Below are 23,268 nucleotides of genomic sequence, written 5' to 3' on the forward strand. Positions count from 1 at the left end.
TCAGTGAAAGTGCCTTAACTGACAGTGCACTACTAATAGCCATAATCTAGGTTCAATAAATAGAAATTAATTGAATGGATGAGAGAGCAGCTAGCTAGATATTAGATTCCCATTTCAACCACTAATTTTCAGCCTCTAAGACTGTGGGATGTGTTAAAAACTAGGGGCTCAGAAATGTCCAAAGTCAATCAGAATTACAGGGGTGGAGGCTGGAGGGGGTGCAGGAGGTTGTGTGGATGGGAATGTCTGTCTGCTGCTTCAGTTAACATCCCCCCTATTTTGAAAATCCTGTGGCTCATCTTTGCCAAAGCCCCCAGACTCCACCCATCACTTACATACAAGGATAGCAAACCAGGGAAAAACTCTGAAAGTGAGAACCAAGACATTAAGAAACTAAGATAAAGTACATTGGGTTCTAAAAGCCTGCAAGATACATTTTCCTAGACTAGTTCACTGCTTAAAGAAATGAGTTTGTGGCTCCGAGCTACAAGTAAACAGCTAAGCTTCCATGAATTACAGGTGTACATACTGTTCCTTAGGGCCCAGAAATTTAAATTCATACCACTGAACAGTTTTTAAAGGCTTTAACACACTATTTTGTTTGTATGCAAATGAAGGCTGCTAATTTCAAATGAGTCTTAACTATTTATTTAAGTAGTCCCAAAGGATCTCTACTTGAAAACAATTTGCTAGGAGTTATTTCAAGTACTAGACACACTCAGAAAATAATAAACTGTGTTTTAAATTAATTTAGTAACTTGGGTTACTGATTCCAACAGATCCTTGTAATTAATCTGAATCAGAAAATCTATCACAGACAGTTACTTTTTTTTAAAACTGAATTTAAGATTCTGAAGGAAAAATTAAAATGTCTTAGCCACAAATATGCAAATAAGATATTATAGTAATGAAGAGCCTTTATTTAACTACCCATTTGAGCCTGACAATGAGGATATGACAATATCCTCAACAAGTCAGGTATATAATATTAACAAGTGAGGTATATAATATTAATATGTTTATTTAGAAGATGAGGCCAGTGAAGATTAAGATTTAAAGTAAGTTGTCCAGCTTGGGAGAGATGCAACGTGAACCTGTGACTTAGAATATAATAATATGTAATAAGTGGCTCTAAGTGATCTTGTTTGCAGGGCTGCCACACTGAATAATTCCAGATGGTCATTATTCCAGTCATGAGGCCACGCAATGATCCTGATTGGCTGACTATGTTTAAAGCAATTATTTTGTATCCCCATGAAAAACAATTTGTAACAGCAAGGACTGTTGCTGGTTTTGTAACAAATACTGCTACTACTCTGGACATGACCAAGGTCTTTTATACCATTCTCAGTAACCTAAGATAGAAGAATAATTTTTCTTTTCTTTTCCAAAAAGTGTGTGTGGGCGGTAGATAATGAATCTCTGACCACAATTTCCTTGATCCTACTTGGATTCTAAATTTAGGATTTTTGCATTTGAATCATAGATCTAAAGGTGGAAAAGATTTTAGAGGTCATTTAGCACCATTTCTGATTTTGCTTTTATTTTTTTTTAATTTTTATTATTTTTAAAATATTTTATTTATTTATTTGACAGATATCACAGGTAGGCAGAGAGGCAGGCAGAGAGAATGGGAAGCAGGTTCCCTGCTGAGCAGAGAGCCTGATGCAGGGCTCAATCCCAGGACCCTGGGATCATGACTTGACCCGAAAGTGGAGGCTTTAACCCACTGAGCCTCCCAGGCACCCCCGATTTTGCTTTTAAAAGATGTTGAGAACTAGGGTCTAAAATGACTTGTGAAGTTTGCAGTTAGGTTGTGGCAGAACAAGAACACCCACAAAAAATTTGGACTGTTGACTTATTCCAGATTTTTTTCCATAACACTGTACTTTAAATACTATTTGCTAAATCATATAAGCATTTGTAAAATATTTCTCCAAGTTATTACTGGGATATAGCTCTCTTTGGAGCCTACTGAACTATAGTAAAATAATAACTATATGTAAGGAAGAAGTTATTTTCTAGAGGGCTCCCAGCAAATAGGCAGTGCTCAATAAATTTTTATTGAAGACATAAAAGATTAGAAATAATGAAACATCCAAAATGATATGTAAGTGATTTTATTATTTATAGATATCTAATGAAGTAAGTACATAAAGGGAAAATTGATATTGATAAAGAAAAAAAGGAAGTGACATATTGAAAATTCAATAGTAAGATCTTCCATGAGGATCCCCACTATACATTGTATGCTATCAGTTGGTTTACTGGCTTAACTAGTACTAAGAAGAAATGTAATCCTAGCTAAACTACTTAACTTAGACATCAGTCCCCCATTTTCTAAATGTAGATACTAAAAATACTTCTCTTCCGGGATTGCTTTGTCCTCTACATCCATCCAAAGAGCGACAGTGAAAATAAAAACCATACAGAAGATCTAAGGGGTGGTTATGGACCAGGCCTACAAAGACATGCATCACTTCTTCCCATATTCCATTGGTCAGGATTATTCTATGACCCATCAGGATTTAAAAGAAGCTGAAACTAACAGGATGTGGTTTATGGGAAAGATTTCTGTACTGGTATATTAGTGAGGGCTTATCATGTCAAGAAAACGCTTCCAGCATTTTAGCATAACTGAGAGTTACCTCCTGCTTGTGTTACTCTCCAATTACTTAGGGCAGGGAAGGATTGGTTCTCTGCCTGTACATTTGTTCAGGGACTTCAGTTCCTTGCATATCACAAGAACCATGATACTCACATGTTAAAATACACCAGCATCCCCTGGAGGACTTGCTAAAGCAGATTGTTGGACCTGCTCCCAGAGTTTCTGACTCAGTAGGTTTGGGTTGGGGTCCAATTATTTTCATGTTTAATAGGCTCCTGGAAAATGCTGGTACTGTGATATTGTAAGATTGGGGATAATGATTTAAGATCTTCAGTGTTTAGCCTCATTCATCACATTCTGTATCTCCAAAGTCTTCTACAGTCATATACCAAGAGCAAAAAACCAAGACCACCTGGAAGGTCCTGGGGATGTTTATGGGCCAGGCCTAGAAGTGACATACACCATTTCTTCCAACCATTCGTAACTCAGAAGTTATCCTATGTCCCCAGCCTAGATGCACAGAGGACTGAAACTCATAGGATGCAAGGAAAGAGAGACGCATACAAATGCTAGTGAGTAGTAGCAGTATTTTTTAAAGATTTATTTATTTACTAGAGAGAGAGGAGTGCTTGAGTGGACAGGAGGGGCAGTGAGGGAGGGAGAGGATCTTGAACAAATTTTCTGCTGAGTGGGGAGCTGAGTGCGGGCTGAACCCCAGGACCCTGAGATCATGAGCTCAGCCAAAAATCAAGAGTTGGACTCTTAACTGACTAGACCATCCATGTGCCCCAAGTGGTAGCAGTCTTAGTCACAACTTGTAGATACACATCATTAAGTTATTGATAATGATGATAATAATAATTTATTAATATTTTCTTCAAAATGGATATAATCAGGGAAGACATCTAAATTATAAAGCTACATCCCTGTCATTAGAATTTATTTATCATCTATTAGGCAAGGAAATAATGAATTAGAAATGTCAGTGACCCTCTAAGGAAGTACCTTGATAACACTGTAAACTGTGATGTGAATGTTTGTCACTTTTAAAATATACTTTGAGCTGAATTTCTGAAAGAAAGGTAAAGAAAAGAAATTGCACTTTTCGTAAGTGTCAATAAGAAAACAGTCCAACTCAAACTTAGTAGTTCCCTCAAGTGACTTTCATGACAGAGAAAGCCATGTGTGAAATTAAACAGCATGTGTCACTTTGTTGAGATTTTTCTGTGGGTTGTATTTTTCTAAGCGTAATCTGAGCCATTTCAACTAAGTTTTTGCTGCACCATTTATAACTTTTCCTATATTTATTTACTCAGAAATATATTATTCTTCATGTCATAGTGCCAAGAAATCTGGTTAGTAAAAATGCCAGATTCTTTTATTTGATTTTATTTGATTTCATTAGGGACCATCAGCCTAGCTGCTTAAGTGCCCGACTACCGTTTGCAGTTAAACATTCATTAAGGAATCCCCAGTGGGTTCATTTGTTTCACTGAGGTCCAATTACAGTGCCACAAAAGCAGTTTTTGTAGCAATTAGCTGATTTTTCCTGTTTATGTTCTGTCTCTTTAGGAAGAGGACTAGCTCGTGGAGGTCAGATTTTTAATTAGGAAAGATTTAGGGCCAATAAGAAAACTGATAATTTACTAAATGGCTGTGGTGGACTTAACAGCTCAAAGCAGAGGTAAATAACGCAACAGGGACCCCAGGACTCTGTTTTTCTGGTGTGCGCAGCTCAGAGCCCTACAATGCAAGGAATAGATTATGTGTTAAATAGTTGTCATTGATGCTAATGTACCATGTGGGGCACCAGTGTTTTAACCTCTGGTGCCCCCAGGATTAGTTATCCACACTGTCTGGTCATATGTCAGGAAAGAGAGGCATTTGCTCGTATTTGATTTCCTCGAAGTTGGTCTAAGAAGGAAACATTTGGTAAAACAGGGCAAGAACACATTATTACCAAAAGGCTAGGGTACAGTCTACCAAACAACCCTCAAATGACACTAATTGTAAGATTAACATCCTAAGTGTTATAGGTAGATTCTTGTGGGCTGTTATAGGGCTGAATGATGTCTCCCCTAAATTCACATGTTGGAGTCCTAACCCGGGAATGTGTTTCCATTTAGGGACAGGGTCATTAGAGAAATGATTAATGAGGTAATTTAGGTGAGCCCTAATGCAATATGACTGGTGTCCTTATTAAAAGATATTAGGACACAAATACACAGGGAATATCATGGAATGGCCCAGGGAGAAGATGACAGCTGTAGACCAGAGAGAGACCTCATGAAACCAGTCCTTCTGACATCTTGATCTTGGTCTCCTAGTCTTCTTAGTCTTCCTGAGAGGAAATCAATTTTCATCACTTAATCTACACAGTCTGGGGTACTTTGTAAGAATAGCATTAGCACACTAATACATACACCTACTAAATGAATTTGAATAGTCATATTTAAGCAACAGACAGGCATGATTCCATAAATTCCCATGAATATCCCAAGTCAACAGCATCACAGGATAACTCCGGAACAAGGTAAAATGATTTGTACCCAACTTTGGCTGTCCAGTCATCTAAGCAAGAGCAAGAGAGTGTTCTCCCAAATGACAGTCAATGTATAATGATTATTTCTGTGATCGTAAGTAAAACAATCCTGCTGCTATATATAATCCAGAAGAGTCCTGCAAACTGAAGGAGTTTCAGCTCCAAACTATGTAAAAGAAACACAGGGTTTGAAATTTCAGGGGGAAAAAATGGGATTAAAAATAGACAGTTGGAAGATTTAGTTAGAAGAAAGCCATATCCATTATCAAGTATAAACATTTATTAAAATGAAACTATAAAAACAGTAAATGCTACTCATGATATACCTAAGTTAGTGTTAAGGCTATAATGAAACCCATTTTTATTCACCAAAATTTCCCCTTTCCTATAAATTCAAAAAGATTACTTGCATCTTTGCTTTCCTTTATTGAGATAATATGCCTTCTAAGGGACTCTTTTTTCAAGGTCCGGACATTTATCAAAATCACTGCTGGATTTTGTAATTTGAAGTTTTTGATTCCATCGTATTCGCTGATCCTGAGACCAAGAGTAACTTTGATCTTTGAGATGTTTTAGGAAGCTCCTATTTAATTTGCTGGTTCTAGAAGACTCTGTGTCCCTCAAATAACTTCTCAGGCCTGTGATAACTTCATGGGGAACCCACCACAATGGCACCTCCAACACAAGCCTCACCTCTCCTCTCCACAGAAAGCCTGGCTGTACTTCCTTCCCCAGTGTACCACATACTGAACAGAAGAAATGCTCTACCTCAACCACATCCTCTCATGACTTTCCTTTTACTCCCCAATATTCAGCTCCCTTTATTTTTGTCACCAGAGGGTGTGACATAATTCCTTAATACTGGCACTAACATCCTCACAAAGGAGGAACTGGTACATGACAGTGATTTTGAGATGCCAAAATTCAACTAGGATGATCTATGTGTGTTTTTAGGAAGAACGTGTGTTTGTGTGTATGTGTCTCTCTTTTTATTCTTAACAGACGAAAATGTCTTAAATTATTGTGGTGATTCCTTCCTCTTGCATGTAAAATCAGTTTTTTGCTAAATAGTTTCTTTAGGGAAAAGATTTCATCCTGCATCGTCAGGACAAAGTTATTCCATCGACTCTCTCCTTTTCCTGGTGCCATGGAACTGCTGACTAAGGTGTGATCCTCTTCTCCACCAAGGAATCAGAGAAATGAAGGTAATTAATTATGTAATTGGTCAGAGGAAACAGCAACAAAGAAGAATCTAGGATGTATTTGCCTTTTTATTCATTTATTCTGTTAATGAATTTTAACAAGTGTCTAGACATCTTTTTTTTAACTTTATTTTATTTTTTCAGTGTTCCAAAATTCATTGTTTATGCACCACACTCAGTTCTCCATGCAATACTTGCCCTCCTTAATACCCATCACCAGGCTCACCTAACCCTACACTCTCCTCCCTCCAAAACCCTCAGTTTGTTTCTCAGAGTCCACAGTATCTCATGGTTCATCTCCCCCTCCGATTTCCCCCAATTTACTTTTCCTTTTCTTCTCCTAATGTCCTCCATGTTATTCCTTATGCTCCACAAATAAGCGAAGCCATATGATAATTGACTCTCTCTGCTTGACTTATTTCACTCAGCATAATCTCCTCCAGTCTTGTGCATGTTGATACAAGAGTTGGGTATTCATCCTTTCTGATGGAGGCATAATATTCCACTGTATATATGGACTAAGACACCTTTTAAAATATTTGTGAGAAGTACAGAAAAGTCTTGGGGGAAAAAAAAAAAAAAAAAGAAAGAAAAGTCTTGAGGAGAGCAGGGATACTCGACACATTGAATGAGTCTTCCTGCTCAGAGTAAACCAGATTTACACTGGATCTGATTCTCTCACTACATGATTGTTGAAACTAAGGGGCAAATGCCAAGGATACTTGGAAAATTGTACACACAGCAATGTTAGAAACTCAATAACTACTTATGGGTTGATGGAAATTGCTCTAGCAGAAAAGAAAAACCCATCCAGATGAGAATATTTTGATATAAAGCCAGACAATGGAGTTTCTACATTGGGGTTATACAGTCCCACAAGACCTCCTATGTGATGTTTTTGAGGCTCTGCTAAATTTTAACATATGAAACAACCCACAACTACTAATTTTCTTTTTCTTTTTTTTCCCCATTAATACTTTCTGTGCCATTTTGGGGAGTAGCTTTTCTGTTCATGTTTCCCTAGTGGATTGCCAAATGTTACCTCTTATTAAGGAATCCAGATCATTCTAGCAATTTGCAAGGCACAATTAGGGAAAATTTATTCAAATTGTATCTAAAATAAGAGAAGTACCATTTTGAATAAAATTTCAGAATAACCTCTTATAATAAGCTGCTTATTTGTCATCTTTTCTTGACATCATTTTGGGGTATTCATAAGACTTTTTATTTTATTTCTTGGTTCTTGGTTCTTTTCTAGTTTTCCCTGGATAATTATAATTTATGTCCATTGCCCTGCCATTGTTATGAAGAATGCCATATTTAATTTGCAAACTTATAGCTGTTTTTACAATAAATCATAAGCTCACTGTACTTCCAGCCAAGTTTCTAGGTAATGTCCTCGAGGTCACTAAAATGTCTCTACCTAACTAGGACTTTCATGGGAAAGTCCATGAAGACCTGGGCCCCATATGGCTTATTTAGACCTTGTCCACTGGAGAATCTTCCTATTCAAATGGACAGGCCTGATACATACGTTAATTTTGAAACTTGAATTCTGTGTGACTTGAAATTCTTTCAGGAGGGTCATTAATAATAATCAGTCACTGAAGTAACTTTGTACAAACAATGAGCTGCCCTGGATTCCCTACAGACCAAAAATAAACACATGGTTTTCTATGAACTCAGCTGACGAAGAAAAGGAGAGTGGTTCTTCCTAACTTGTGTGTAGAATTTGAGACCATAATCCTCTACCTTTGTGTCTTTTTTGTCCAGGCCTTTCACTGGGGTCACCTCGATGATCACAAATATTTTAATTTTAGTTAGTTGGTCTTCGGGGCACAGTTTTCACACCCTTTATAAACAGAAGATGCTTTAGATAAATAGAAGCTTTAGTAATCTTGTCTTAAAAAGAGGTATAGAAAAGTCACATATCATAGAGCTTTTCATCAATCCTTATTTGAAGTACAAATATAAGCATATTCAGGAATATTTTACTGGCTTACCTGGGATACAAACAATGTTCTTTTCAATCCTGGATCAAGCTGGCTTGCTTTATTCCTGTAAGAGACAGTCCAATAAATTATATTTCCCAGTAGTGGTCATTCCTAATGGAAATCTCAATAAACTTTCTTTCAACAAGTGTTTATGCATACTTGAAGTGAAGTCTGGCAGGCCAGTAGGTCAGAACCTGGGCTAAGGCTATTGAGGGTTATGTAGGAAATGAAACCCATACTTTAATTTCTCATGATTTGTAATTGAACTGTACATTTTGAATATATAAAGGTTTGACAAACTCGTATTTCTGCTATTAAAAATTAGACCTATAATTTGGACTCTGTACAATATTATTAAACTAAAATACAAATAGAAAGTTTATCAAGTAAAAAACTATTTCCTATTACATGAGAGCTTTCCTTACCTGAAAGCTAGTGCTACAATACAGATTTACATAGAAAATTATTCCAATCCTTGTGAAAATATTGAAGTTATATCACAAGCTGAATTAAGAAAAGCAAATGGCCTCATAATTTTGTGTTAACGTTTTCACTATTGTTTGAGACCAGGTTTTGTTTGTCTTTTTAATTCTAGAATGAGGACCCCAAGACAACAAATTACTATTTCTGATATTTATATTAGAGATCATTGCAAATTTAACATGGACTTTTTTTCTTTGTTGCTTTCTTATCTATTTCAAATGACCTGACTCATGTTCAAGAATGATTGTCACGAATTATATTGAAAATAAAAAGAACTTTCCATTAGCAAGCTACAATTAAAAAAAAAAATTACCTAAAGGCTAAAGTATCATATTCAGGGTGCCTACATACTAACACCCAGCCCTAACTGGCTTCCAAGTTTGGGCCAGAGGGAGAGTGGGGGCTACTTGGGCTTCAAAGCACACCCTCACACCACCAACCCTTAATCTAAAACCCCTCATGAATTCCTAGGTAACTGAATCTGCCTCTAGGTGATCGGGGCATCTACTCAGCCTCCTGCATTTCAGATAAGTTTTCTAATCGATTCCAGAGTGAACTTTTTAAAAATGCTAATTGGCAAAGTGCTTTATTGGCTTCCCATGTTCTACGGATAAAAACCACACTTGGACTTGGCCTGTAAGTGGCTTCTCTCTCATGTCACCTTGGCCTCGTCTCTGGTTTTCCTCCACACCTACCAGTGTCCAGTTTCCCTCTGGATTTCCCTTAGCTTCAGTACCTCTTCCCTCCAGCTAGGTGTGTGAGTTTGAGCCACAGTTTGAACAGGTTTTTGGACTGTCTATTGTGGAAAGCTTGAAGGTCCTTTCCCAGAGGCTGTATGACTGCACCCGTGTGAGTGGCAGTGTGAGGAAAAAACGTGGCTCTCACACTCCCCAGATTAAAAGCCCAGCTCTGTCACTTACTACTGATTTAACCTTGGGATAATTACCTTCTATATCTCGGGTTCGACATACATAAAAAGGTGATAAAGTACTAAATGTTGCTATGAGGATCAAGTAAGTTCCTCGTGCAAAGTAAACATTCGATGTTGTTGTTGTTGCTGTTGTTGTTATAATATTTTACCCAAACTACACACAAAGCACACATCCCCACAAAGCTCTTAGGCCACAAGAAAGGTGACTTAGTGTCTCATGTATGAACCTTTTCAGAACTGAATACACGCTGTCATAGGAAGAAACAATTTTGAATGCATAGAAAAGGATGAGCAAAATTTAATTCAAGAAACAAAATTAACCCAGAAGGAGAAACAGTGATCATTTTCCCCATCACAGTAATCCTAAGGTTCCTTATTGCATGAGTGAGGTGAATTCATACGAAACTCCAACCACACCTCATTTTGATATCATCGTAAATATCCTTCTCATTATAGCTCTTCGTAATGGTCTGCTCTGAGTAGACACTGTCTGATACTGTAGCCCCAGCCTGGGTAAGCTATTATTGGTGTAGGGGAGCTCTCAACATTAATGCCCCCTTATTCTGTGTTTCTTCAACTGAATACAACCACCAAGAACTGTTTCCAAACGTTCCCCGCTATCGTGTTCCCGGAAAATGAATGCAACAGTCAAAATGGATTTTTCTTCCAAGAACCCGGGTTTTTATCAGAATTGAAGATCTGGCGTAAGTTTTAATGGTGCCAAGAGTCTGAACACACTGGGTTGCACACCAGCATCGCTGCCTTCCCTGACAGAGCAAACCATTTGGTGAGTTTACACCGATTTCGAGTCGAAACTTTTTTTTTTTTCCTGTCAGCCTTATTAATCTCAGAAGATAGCTTTTAGCAACATCTTTATTTCATTTATTTTTAAAATGTCCTCCCAAACCCTCTTCTGTTCCAAGTATCTTCTTATGAAGTATGGATTGAGCTCTCAGGCTGTTGGTGATGGTGCAGCTGCCAAACTGACTGAAAGCAAATAAACCAGGAGTGGGAGATGTGACAGTCACCATCCTTATGAGGCTACAGACCAAAGTGGATCCGGGGGGAGTGCCTCTGATTTTTATCTTTTATGGCCTACATGTTTTAACTAATAAGTTTTCTTCAGGGAAATAATTGTTAGCTTTCCAAACACATCATGCACTTTAACTACATGCAACACAATTTTTTTTAAAGACTTTTTTTTTTCAAGATTGCATTTATTTATTTGACAGAGAGAGAGAGAGAGAGATCACAAGTAGGCAGAAAGGCAGGCAGAGAGAGGGAGAAGCAGGCTCCCTGCTGAGCAGAAAGCCTGATGCGGGGCTCGATCCCAGGACCCTGAGACTACGACCGGAGCCGAAGGCAGAGGCCCAACCCACTGAGCCACCCAGGTGCCCCTGCAACACAATTTTTAAAAATATATATAGACTGAATATAATATGTATAAGTATAAAGTAACATGAATGCTTTTTAATGAATTTATTAAAACTCAACACAAACAATAGTCCCTAAAAGTGGTTGTTAGAGACTGTTTTTTCTAACGGCGTTGTGACTCCTCAAGTTCTAGTGAAATTCCTTTCAGGACCCACTGTTCAAGATCATGGTAATTCACATAACAACTAATTTTTGGTAGAAAAATAATGTATACATATACATTGCATCCAAAAACAAATTTTATATATATAAAATTTGCTTTTGGATTTGTTTATATACATATATATATATATATATATAAAATCTTAAAGGTATGACTGATGAAATAATAAAGTTCATTTACTTGTGACTCAAATCGCAAATAAATATAATTCAAAACTAGGATAGCAAAAATGGTTTGAAGAGTGGCAAAACAGTCTGGGTTCCTCAGGGGGACAATTAAAGAAATCAGAAGTGCCTAGGAATTCCTGAGCTAAGTGTTATGTCTGTGAAGATAACGGGCACACAGCCAGTCTAGCTGAATGGGCATTACTCACTAGAATGTACAGATTCCAATACATTTGTTTTGTATCAGTTTTACCCATATTGGGAATTATGAAGCACAGAGGCTGCCCAGTGTTGTAGCCGGGAATATGGAGTCCAGGCTCAGGCAAGCGTGCGACTGTGTCCACATCGACTAATGGCCAGCCCTCTGCCCTGAGGGGTTATTTAACTTCTTTACATCTCACTTTCTCCACATGTAAAATATGAATATTTGCCATGTAGATTATTAAGATAATATAACAAATAGCTTAATAAAGTGTGTGGCACAATAATACATTTCCATTAAAGATGTTATTCGTAGTTATAAAAAATGTGTCTCTCACTTCATCTTTCTTTCGTATTGTCCAGAAGAAAATCATTTCAACCCATCCAAAGACACAGAACCAACAACCCAGGGTGGATAAATCTGTCTGAACATTCTAAAGGGATATTTCAATTGCAGTTGACGGGCTCAGTTAAAATATAAAATATACATTGTATATTTTGTAAATATACAAATATATAAAAATATACATCACTAGCAAATAATCGACTCAAAACACTTGAGCACACAGAAAACTTGGTGCCAGATAAAAACTCTCCTTAAGTCATCATTTTAGTCTTTGATGTTTTTAATTTTTTTTTTATTTGGTTGGATGTTGATGAGTTTGGGTTTAACTGGGAGAAGAGAGACAAGATAAAGGGGCAGAAGCCTTTGAAGAGATTCCAAAAGAGTCACCAGGCAAAGTTACTACAGGTACTCTCTTCCAGAAGGTTTATTTTTCTTTCTCACTGGTTTCTAATGGGTCAGCATTATCAGTAAAACAAGAAGTAAACAAAGAGCTATCTCCGATTACATCACCTCCTGGGGCCATCAACAAAGTAAACATCAGTCACCCCATGATAAATACAATGATTATCTGTTATTGGACACTCGCCAGGCCTGGCCTAGCCACCAGTGGCACTAGCTAATGAATCCACTTATTTCTAATACAAATAAACCAGGAGGAGGAAGTGCTCAGCCAGAGTGGGGTCCGAAGGTGAGAGGGGGAGATGGTTAATAAAAACTCTCAAGGCTGACATTTCTTTTTTATTGGAAACATGCTTTTCTTGAGGATGACATGATCTTACTGATACAGTTTAGTAAACCTCTGCTGATGGCAGGTTTTAAGGTCCTTCTTGGTGTGTGTTCTTTTTTCTAAGTGGAAAAAAATTTCAGCAGGAAAATAATGTTTAAAGTCTATCATGGTTTTGTGGTACAGGACTAGCTACGAGGAAACAGTTACTGTAATCTTTAATCACTTGTTACTTAAAAATGGTGACGTTAACAAGATGTATCTGTGCTGTGGAACAGTTTGTCAAGATCTGTAAAGGCTTGAAATTGCTCAGACCCTCTGTTCGAGTAATTCTAGGTGTAGAAATATAGGTTAAATAAATAATCAGAAATTGATTAAATATATACACTGAAGGACATCAGGAATGCTTATTTTGATGATTACAAAATGGGATAACCTCTAAGTTTAAAAGTAAGTAGATTAAATTATGGCATATCCATATAATGAAATGTTAAGTTTTCATTTTTTGTAAAGATTTTTTTATTTATATATTTATTTGAGAGAGAGAGAGAGAGAGAGAGAGAGAGAGTGGGGGGAAGGAACAGCAGGAGAGAACTTCAAGCTGACCACCTGCTCAGTGAGCAGCCTGACTCCTGCTCCATCTCAGGACCCCAGATCATGGCTTGAGCAGAAATCAAGAGTCAGACTCTGAACTCACCGAGCCACTCAGGTGCCCTGAAATGTTATGTTTTCAAAAGCAGTAGATGATGAGAGAAATTTCCTATAATGGAAAAGGGAATTCATATTACTATGGAAGTTATTTATATTTTTGTATGGTTTCTGACAGTTCTTTTTTTATTTTTTATTTTTTTTTAAAGATTTCATTTATTTATTTGACAGACAGAGATCACAAGTAGGCAGAGAGGCAGACAGAGAGAGAGGTGGAAGCAGGCTCCCCGCAGAGCAGAGAGCCCGATGTGGGGCCCGATCCCAGGACACCGGGACCATGACCTGAGCTGAAGGCAGAGGCTTTAACCCACTGAGCCACCCAGGTGCCCCAGTTCTTTTTTTTTTAAATGAAAATTTGATTTTATTAACACAAATATATCAATACATTGACAAAATATTTGCAAGAAAAATAAATATGTGACGCTCGCATGAATTCTTTTAGAGGGATGACCATAAAGGTGACTTTTTGCTGCATGTTTTTCTGTGTTTTCAAGTTTAGTGTAATGAAAACATGTCCTGTAAAAGTTTTGTAGGAAGACAGTGTGTATGGAAGATCCAAACATTGTGCTCGGAAAATTTTATACTCAAATGCGAACATAATTGTTGAATACCAAAACAAACAGCTTTCCTTAGTTCTTCATTTTCATAGTCAGATATTCTTTGTATCTAATCTAAATTCTTCATGATGCAGTCTCACATATTTCCTCTCCTCCATTGCTGACATAAATTAATAGCAACTAATCACCATCCAATGTTTAAAACCCCATATATTTGAAGACTTTCAGCCTTCTCTCTCTTCCTTAGGCTGAAAAATGACCGTCACTTTAATCTTTTCCTATTGATCCTCTTTTCTACTCTTTTAATCATTTCTGTATGACTACCCAAAAACAATTCTGTAATTGCAAAATTTGAGAAAATCATAGAAAGAGGATTTGCAATACTATAATGCTTAATAAGCCATAAAAGACCCACATTTTCCCTTCATTATTTCCCTTCCTTCCTTTGGAGTAGTTAAAATGAAATCAAGGCATTCATAATCTCACACTTCTCTTTTAAATAAATAACATCCCAAATTATTTTTCATAAATAGGCTATTGGGAACTATGTTTTTGCTTAAATTAGGAGTGTATATATTCTGCTAAACCAATTTAGAATGTTTCAATAGAATAAGTATTACCACATAGAGTGTTTCCAAAAGATACGAATCCTTATAGCATATTAAATGCAAATTTTGAAAATTAATTCACCATATATATTGAATTCATTAATTCAAACATTCATTAAGAGCACCCTTATTGGACACTTATATTATATTGAATGATTATGACTTATAAATATTAACGACATATGTATTCCTTCTTGTCTACTTTTTTCTATTTAATTGAGTTTTAATATTTTTCTGTTAATCATCCATATTTACTATATTCTAGGATATCTATGCTACTTTGAACTGCTCTTTATATCAAAATCAAATATTAGCCAGTGGTATAAGATATAAAACACTATGTGACTGAACTCATGTTTAAATATACATTATATATAATACACAATATATTATACATAGCACATATGTATTTCTATATATATGATCATATACTATATTATTATATGTGATCACATTTATCTTATATATACATATAATATATATCACATGTGTGTATAAATATATATCATATACATATATTATAGTGTATAAATATATACATTATATATATATATAAATTATTGCTTTTTAAATATACAGAATAAACTGGTGATTGCCAAGAGGAAGGTGGATGGGGGAATGAGTGAAATAGATAAAAAGGATTAAGAAGCATAAACTTCCATTTATAAAATAAATAAGCTACAGGGATGAAAAGTACAACATAAGGAATATAGTCAATAATATTGTAATAATATTATATGGTGACAGATGGTAACTACACTTACCGTGGTGAGCACTGAGTAATTTATGGAATTGTTGAACCAAAATCAGCATTTTTTTAGTCTCCCACTTAATCTTTTCCAAGGAATAATGGGCAGCTATCAAGTATTTCTGCCAATCTACTTCTTTTGCAACTGTCAGTTAGGGTATTAGACACATGAATAACAATTTTTTTTCCAACTCTGATCCAACCAGATACTTTTAATATAGCTCATTTGAATCTTACAGCCAAGTCTTAAATCTTTTCAACCTCATGCTTTAGATCCAGGGAAAGGTGACTTTTTACGCACATGCCCTTATTTTTCTCTCTGGTTGCATTCTACTTGGATATAATTTTCTAACTCAACCTGGTGAAGTAGAGTCCTTGTGCCCCAGATCCTGCTTCATCTTCAGGGTAGTTTTGGGATTAACTTGAGCTGCCAAAGGTGCAAAGGTTAATCTAATTTAGGGAAATGGTTCTTTTTTTCTCCCTAACTAAAATTCCAGTCATGCAGTATAATAAAAGGAGCCAGGACAGCAAGAAATGGTATTGCCAAGCATATAGCTCTAGTGTCTAAACAGGCAAATTCTAGTGAATTCCCAGCAGATTCACAGGGTAAAGAAGTGGAAAAGTCTGCTCAGAAATGTTTCCTCAATTAGAACATGCCACAGATGCAATTGTCATTCATATATTGAAAAGTCCAAAGTCTACAGTATAACAGAGGCTATTATTTTGGGTTCAGTACACCCTCTTGCTGAGAATTACACTACTATATGAAAGTGAAAAGAAGAACTAACACTTTTCCTACAACATTTTATTTTACATCCAACATCCTTTGAACCTAAATGTCCAACAGCTTACTGCATAGAGATCTTGTGCTTTGAAGACAGATCTTCTTTTAAGGTCTACCTCATGAAAATCAAGCAAGTTAGTTAATCTCTCCGACTTTTAGTTCCTCATCAGGAAAATTGGTGGTGGTATGTGTGGTGCAGGGGATAAGTATTGGGGGTGGAGAATAACACCTAACTCACAGGGTTGCAATGTGAGTTAATCAAATGGTATGTGTGTCTGTCTAGCCCAGTAGTGGCTTTACAATAAATCCAAGTTCTTTTTTTTTTTCTTTTCTTTTTCATAAATGAGCTTCTGGAGGCATTTATTTGCTTCTTTAGCTATTGTCAATTACTATTCACTGCAAAAGGATGTTTTCCCCAAATGATGATTAAAGCATTAACTTTCAAAACAAGCACAAACCCCTTCAAACATTAGAAAGGAAAACACTTGGGAAATATTCCTCATTCTAATTCAAGATATTTGTCCTCAGAATGATTGGAATAGAGACTCTTATTAATTATTTACACTGTGTAATGTGGTTAATAGAAATGCCTTTTTTGTTTCCTTTTTAGGTACAGGGTTAGGTGACATGGAATTTCTAAAATTTCAGATTCTTCAAATATAATATTTTTGTGGGAAATGCCACAAAAAGAAATACCACTATATTAGATATTGTATCTATATCATATAAAAATATAGAGCAGAAAAGCTAAGAAATGTTTCCAGCTGGGGCCAGGCAAATTGGAAGAGCTTTATTTTACTGAATTTGTTCCATCTTTTTAACATTTTCATGAATTATTTGTACAAAAGAAAGAAAGGACCTCGCTTTCTCCAATTATTGCACAATCAGCTCTCTATAAATGATCTCCTAGCAAAAATGGAATTTGAATAGACTGTAGGGAACACTATTTTATGTCACCTTTCTGTGAAATTGGATTCTGAGTATGTTCTTCCATGTTTTACATTGACTTATATATTTAACATTAAGCAATCTCATTCACATTGCACAGGTAGGACTATTCCATTCTATTCAACCACCGCCTGTTGTTACATAAATAAGAAAACCTTGCCTCTATGTAGTGGATATAAAGTTAAGAAACGTAAGGAGTGGCTGGGCCATCATACTATAGTGGTGGGGTCCTATGTCGTAGTGCCAAGAGATATTTTCTCATTGGCCTCAAAGTCAATCACAAGCAATCATTTAAGCATAAGATTAGAGAAAATGCACCTTTTAATATATGGAAGGATGGAATGGTAGTACCCTGAAATAAGTAGTTTTCAACTGGAACTAGGAATAATCACAGTTCCAGTGTGGAAGCTGTGAGAGAGTAGAAGTACAGTTCTCTCTCTCTGAGGACCATGTTCTATTTAGAATCCTAAGATGAGATTAGACATTTTTCACTTAATTCTTGGCCCATTTCATTTTCTTTAATCACATGGCCCAGGTGCACACAACCATGATCTTTCTGAGATGCTACTACCTTCTAGACAAGGTGTTTGCTTCTGGTTTTTTTTGTTTTTTTGGTTTTTTTGGGTTTTTTTTGCCTCCTCGGTTTCTGAATCCTTCTCTTGAAATCTGATGATTGCTAATACGAACTCAAAAGGAAAAAAATTGGCCTTATCTGGTTCCACAGACTGACTAGGCTCCCTTTTTGATTCTCTAAAACTTAAATCCATTGGCAAGTTATTGTATTGATTCTTAGAAGGTCCTTTCAAGGTAAGGATTACTAATTCCTTTACAGATACACCAAAGAGGACAGAAACAAAGACATACATATACATAGATAGATAGATAGATAGATAGATAGATATAGATATAGATATATATAGATAAACACACACACACATATATACATGTTATTATGTTCAGTTAGCCAACATACAGTAGATCGTTAGTTTTTGATGTAATTGTTGAATCTAATACCCAGTGCTCACCACAGTGCCCTTCTTAATACCCTTTACCCAGTTACCTTATCCCCCTATCCCGCTCCCTTCTGTAACCCTCAGTTTGGTTTCCAGAGTCAAGAGTTTCTCATGGTGTGTCTCCCTCTTGATTTCTTCCCACTCAGTTTTCCCTCCCTTCACCTGTGATCCTCCATGCTATTCCTTATGTTCCACATATGAGTGAAACCATATAATAATTGTTTCTCTTCCCGACTTATTTCACTTAACATAATCCCCTCCAGTTCTGCCCATGTTGATGAAAATGATAGATTTTCATCCTTTCTGATGGCTGAGTAATATTCCATTATATACATGAACCACATCTTCCTTTTACAGTATTTGTTTGGTTGTAGCAGTTGAACAGCAAAACGGAAAGATATTCCTGTCTCCTGAAATTTCAAATGAGTGAATTTCTTTACTAGTCTAGCAATTTTGTCTTTTCCACTTCCTATACAAATGTTACTGTCTCTTTTAAGAAGCAGCATAAAACATACATAAGATAGTATAAATGTCACAGCTCAATTAGTTTCACGATTTTACAAGAACTAAATCAATTTCATTAGATTATGGGGAAGGAAAAAGCACTCTTACTTTTGCCTGAAATTGTTAAACAGCATGCGTTTATAATCTTTGGCCTGTAACTGAAGGAATATAGTTTTAATTTGCATTTAAATAAAGCAAATCTCCCATTGCAAAGGATTTTCTTTTATTAGTTCCCATAAACAAGATGGCATTAAAGTGCATAGCCTGCTTAAAGTGGGATGGGATGATAAATCAGAGGGATAAACAAGACAATATCATGAAGAAAAGGAAAGTCACCCTACATATACTTAAATAGTTAACATTCTGAATTCTTGCTATCAATTAAAGAAATGTTCAGCCCTGAGGGATTTCTATTTACCAAAACTATACTTTTAGATGAGACATAATACTGCCTAATTAATACTTACTTTATTAGTTGTTAATAAACACTTCGTCTCCTATGCTATTTTTATTTTATTTTCATACTAATTAAGTATATACTATCTAAACTATAAATATTTTCATAAATCTTATCCATGTATATTGATCTATGCAACCCAGAAAAACACCAATGGGAAAAACATGGCAGATGCTATTGGGAATGTTTTATCCATGAGGCAAGTGGGTGCCCATGTTTGGCTTAAGTTCATGAAACTAGCTCAAGGAAGATTCAAGGACTAGTAGTCCAATTGTTGTGCTATTCTCCATACACCAAGGGTAACCACTCCCCAGTTACAAGAAACTTTAATTCCTTTGTTTATTCTTTTACTCATATTTATTGTCTACTATTTTTAGGAATAGTTATCTCTTATTTCTGCCACAGACGATCTCCTTTCCATTTGGATTTTTCTAGACTGCTGTGAGAAAGCTTTTGAGAATATTTTTGCTCTTCACATAGTGGTATAGACAAACTTACCCCAGATGCCAATAGGAAGGAAGTAAACTGACTTAATCAGTGATAATTATTCACTGTTTATGAACCAAAAAATTTCACTATTTTTTAACTAGGCTTTCTACATATTCAAAGTAATACAAGTTTAAGATAACCAAAGACCTCCAAAAAGAAAGAATCACTGAAGAATGTTTAGAGCATTTTTTTACATCAAATAAACATCTGCAAAATAAAGATGTCATATTAGCTAGTTTTTCTTCAAATAGTCAAAAGTATATATACCACTCATTTTTATAAATTTGGAAACAAAAAATTTTAATCTGTTAGACCACAGGATCATTTTTGCTTATGATTATTATTCTCTCTCCACCTTTCTTTCTCACTCTCCATCTCTTTCTGTCTGTCCTCTCTTTTCATCTCTTCCTCTCTTTTCCATCTGTGCTTTTTTTTTTTTTTTTTAGGATTTATTTATTTTTATTTTGAGAGAAAGAGAGTGCATAGCAGGGGGAAGGGCAAAGAGAAAGGGCAAAAGAGAAATTCAAGCAGACTTCCCATGGAGCCTGGAGGCCAGCGAGGGGTTCAATCTTGCAGCCCTCGGGTCATGAGATCATGACTTGAGCCAAAATCAAGAGTTGGTTGCTAAACTGACTGAGCCACCCAGGTGACCCAACTTTGCCTTCTGTGGTTTTTTTTTTCCCCTTACATTTTCTCAAATGATCAAAAAATACCTATGGAATAAGAAAAAAATATATTGTATTGTATAAAATAAGCATGTGGTTGATCAAAATGCATTTGACCATTTATTCAACAAATAATTATGGATAGCAATGACTAAAAAGATCACTCCTATTCTTTTTTTTTAGATTTTATTTATTTGACAGAGAGAGAGAGAGAGAGAGCAAAAGAAGGCAGAGCAGCAGGTGGAGAGATAGGGGGAAGCAGGCTCTCCGCTGAGCAGAGAGCCTGATGTGGGGCTTGATTCCAGGACCCTGAAATCATGACCTGAGCCGAAGGCAGAAACTTAACCCACTGAGCCATCCAGGCACCCCAAGATAACTCCTATTCTTTTTTTTTTTAAATTTATTTTCTTTGTAACAGTATTCATTGTTTTTGCCCCACACCCAGTGCTCCATGCAATCCGTGCCCACCCTAATACCCACCACCTTGTTCCCCCAACCTCCCACCCTCCGCCCCTTTGAGACCCTCAGGTTGTTTTTCAGAGTCCATAGTCTCTAATGGTTCACCTCCCCTTCCAATTTCCCTCAACTCCCTTCTCCTTTCCATCTCCCCATGTCCTCCATGTGTTTTGTTATGCTCCACAAATAAGTGAAACCATATGATAATTGACTCTCTCGGCTTGACTTATTTCACTCAGCATAATCTATTCCAGTCCCGTCCATGTTGCTACAAAAGTTGTGTATTCATCCTTTCTGATGGAGGCATAATACTCCATAGTGTATATGGGCCACATCTTCCTTATCCATTCATCTGTTGAAGGGCATCTTGGTTCTTTTCACAGTTTGGCGACTGTGGCCATTGCGCTATAAACATTGGGGTATAGATGGCCCTTCTTTTCACTATATCTGTATCTTTATCTATATCTGTACCAGTAGTGCAATTGCAGAGTCATAGGGAAGCTCTATTTTTAATTTCTTGAGGAATCTCCACAGTGTTCTCCAAAGTGGCTGTACCAACTTGCATCCCCACCAACAGTGTAATAGAGTTCCCCTTTCTCCACACCCTCTCCAACACATGTTGTTTCCTGTCTTGCTAATTTTGGCCATTCTAACTGGTGTAAGGTGGTATATCAATGTGGTTTTATAATTTTTATTTTTTATTTTTTATAAACATATATTTTTATCCCCAGGGGTATGGGTCTGCGAATTGCCAGGTTTACGCACTTCACAGCACTCACCATAGCACATACCCTCCCCAATAACCATAACCACACCCACCTCTCCCAACCCCCTCCCCCCATCAACCTTCAGTTTGTTTTGTGAGATTAAGAGTCACTTATGGTTTGTCTCCCTCCAATACCATCTTGTTTCATTTATTCTTCTCCTACCCCCTCAACCCCCCATGTTGCATCTCCTCTCCCTCATATCAGGGAGATCATATGATAGTTGTTTTTCTCCGATTGACTTATTTCGCTAAGCATGATACCCTCTAGTTCCATCCACGTCGTCGCAAATGGCAAGATTTCATTTCTTTTGATGGCTGCATAGTATTCCATTGTTTATATATACCACATCTTCTTTATCCATTCGTCTGTAGATGCACATCTAGGTTCTTTCCATAGTTTGGCTATTGTAGACATTGCTGCTATAAACATTCGGGTGCACGTGCCCCTCGGATCACTACGTTTGTATCTTTAGGGTAAATACCCAGCAGTGCAATTGCAGGGTCATAGGGTAGTTCTATTTTCAACATTTTGAGGAACCTCCATGCTGTTTTCCAGAGTGGTTGCACCAGCTTGCATTCCCACCAACAGTGTAGGAGGGTTCCCCTATCTCCGCATCCTCGCCAGCATCTGTCATTTCCTGACTTGTTAATTTTAGCCATTCTGACTGGTGTGAGGTGATATCTCATGGTGGTTTTGATTTGTATTTCCCTGATGCCGAGTGATATGGAGCACTTTTTCATGTGTCTGTTGGCCATCTGGATGTCTTCTTTGGAGAAATGTCTGTTCATGTCCTCTGCCCATTTCTTGATTGGATTTTTTGTTCTTTGGGTGTTGAGTTTGCTAAGTTCTTTAGAGATTTTGGACACTAGCCCTTTATCTGATATGCCATTTGCAAATATCTTCTCCCATTCTGTCAGTTGTCTTTTGGTTTTGTTCACTGTTTCCTTTGCTGTGCAAAAGCTTTTGATCTTGATAAAATCCCAAAAGTTCATTTTTGCCCTTGCTTCCCTTGCCTTTGGTGATGTTTCTAGGAAGATGTTGCTGCGGCTGAGGTCGAAGAGGTTGCTGCCTGTGTTCTCCTCTAGGATTTTGATGGATTCCTTTCTCACATTGAGATCCTTCATCCATTTTGAGTCTATTTTCATGTGTGGTGTAAGGAAATGATCCAATTTCATTTTTCTGCATGTGGCTGCCCAATTTTCACAACACCATTTATTGAAGAGGCTGTCTTTTTTCCATTGGACATTCTTTCCTGCTATGTCGAAGATGAGATGACCATAGAGTCGAGGGTCTATTTCTGGGCTCTCTATTCTGTTCCATTGATCTATGTGTCTGTTTTTGTGCCAGTACCATGCTGTCTTGATGATGACAGCTTTGTAATAGAGCTTGAAGTCCGGAATTGTGATGCCACCAACTTTGGCTTTCTTTTTCAATATTGCTTTGGCTATTTGAGGTCTTTTCTGGTTCCATATAAATTTTAGGATTATTTGTTCCATTTCTTTGAAAAAAAATGGATGGTACTTTGATTGGAATTGCATTAAATGTGTAGATTGCTTTAGGTAGCATAGACATTTTCACAATATTTATTCTTCTAATCCAGGAGCATGGAACATTTTTCCATTTCTTTGTGTCTTCCTCAGTTTCTTTCATGAGTACTTTATAGTTTTCTGTGTATAGATTCTTAGTCTCTTTGGTTAGGTTTATTCCTAGGTATCTTATAGTTTTGGGTGCAATTGTAAATGGGATGGACTCCTTAATTTCTCTTTCTTCTG

This window comes from Lutra lutra, chromosome 6, assembly GCF_902655055.1.
Source record: "Lutra lutra chromosome 6, mLutLut1.2, whole genome shotgun sequence".
Lineage (NCBI taxonomy): Eukaryota > Metazoa > Chordata > Mammalia > Carnivora > Mustelidae > Lutra > Lutra lutra.